Source organism: Arvicola amphibius, chromosome 12, assembly GCF_903992535.2.
Source record: "Arvicola amphibius chromosome 12, mArvAmp1.2, whole genome shotgun sequence".
NCBI classification, from domain to species: Eukaryota; Metazoa; Chordata; class Mammalia; order Rodentia; family Cricetidae; genus Arvicola; species Arvicola amphibius.
Window position 1 is genome coordinate 132,268,733 of NC_052058.2, and position 1,569 is coordinate 132,270,301.

Sequence of the window (1,569 nt, forward strand, 5' to 3'; positions counted from 1 at the left end):
ATGATTCACTTTTCCAGTTAGTGATAATATAGAGAAATACTACCATTCATAGATTTTTTTTTATTTAAGTGACCTCAGTTTTGGAAATGATCATTCCAAATATCTTTTCAGCCCATTTCCACATTCAATCATTTTGATGTATGGTGAATTTTTTATGTTCCATTTTCATACAACCCATAATTCCTTAGTTTTGATCCTTTGAACACCATTCAACTAACTCTTCTTTCCAAACTGTTGAGTCTTCTTGCTGGTATAGACCAGAGAGCCTATCCTTTAATGCAGACATGTAGAAGCAATTGAAGTGTTTTTCTTCTATGACTTGAATTGATGTGAATTCTTAAATCCCTTTCTCTGAGTTTCATTACAAATTCCTTTGCTTTCCATTTTAACCGGTCTTCTTAATTCATCTCTTTCATGGGGAGAGATTCAAAATGTGTAGTTTGACATTATGTACTACAGAAAAGCATTGGACCTGAAAGGTTGAAAAAGAGGAGAATGAGGAACTTCTCTAGATGTCCAAGATCAGACAAATTATCAAGATTTAATTCTTATAAAAATATTTGCCTAACTTTGAATCTTGAAGTTGTATATTTTCTATATTCCAATGAAACAATACAGCATGGTTTGATAAGAGAGACACAAACACACAAAACACAACATTGCCAAAAAATGCAACTGAGGTTTGATGTGGGATGTCCTTCTATCTCTTTTTGCTTTTATTGAGCCTATCAGAAGGAAAACAGAACTAGTCAGGGATGGTATTATTTATGTTGGGAGAAAGAAGGGCAGATTTAGACCCCATCGAGACACTGGAGACAATGGATAGGAATTTTACATGATAAGCCACAGCTAGGTGGCAAATTACAGATTAATAAAAGTGATTTAAATTATTATGTAAGAGATAGACAGTAAAAAGCTAGAGATAAAGGTCCAAGCAGTGATTGAATTAAAACAGTTTCTGTGAGATAATTCCAGGTGTAAGCTTTTTGTTTTTCTTTTTATCAAGGAAGCTAGTTTTCAGGGGAAAACTCAACAATTAAAACCCATGATGTCTTTCACTTGGTTATCATTATCTTTGGCATACTAGATGATTGATATGTGTACATTTCAAATGTGCTCAATTTATGGGACCACATTTCTTGCTGTTCTTCCATGTTCTGTACTTTTGTGGTAGAACTTGAGAATCAGGCCTGCTGCACAACTCTGATCTACCTTTTCAAAGCCAAGGAGCCTATGGATCGCTGCTTTCCCATGTCACTAGAATGCTCATGGGTTAAAGCTGCCTTCTCTGGATCGATGATGACAACAAGTCTCTGAGGACACTGATTGACTCATGACTATGCCAATCTGAGGTCCAGATAGGAGGTTCTCTAAGAACTGTGATGTTTCCAGAAAATGGCTACCACTCTTAAATTTTGAAGGAAAACTGAGAAATTTGGAGGGTGTTGGATTCCTCTTGGTTTCCAAATCTAGGCAAAACATGTTATAATGTCCAATATTGTTAGATTCATTACTTTTCATTCCTTTTCCAATGAATGCAGGAGTGCATGATGATTTCCCTATTGTGAG

General features: G+C 35.4%; 1 non-coding gene across 1 annotated transcript; it reads left to right on the plus strand.

Annotated features, from left to right (window-relative positions):
- Positions 1–1,290: 1,290 nt before the first annotated feature.
- On the plus strand, positions 1,291–1,356 carry LOC119803151. The gene has a single exon (XR_005283562.1). It is a non-coding gene; the product is annotated as a small nucleolar RNA SNORD109A (small nucleolar RNA).
- Positions 1,357–1,569: the final 213 nt, after the last annotated feature.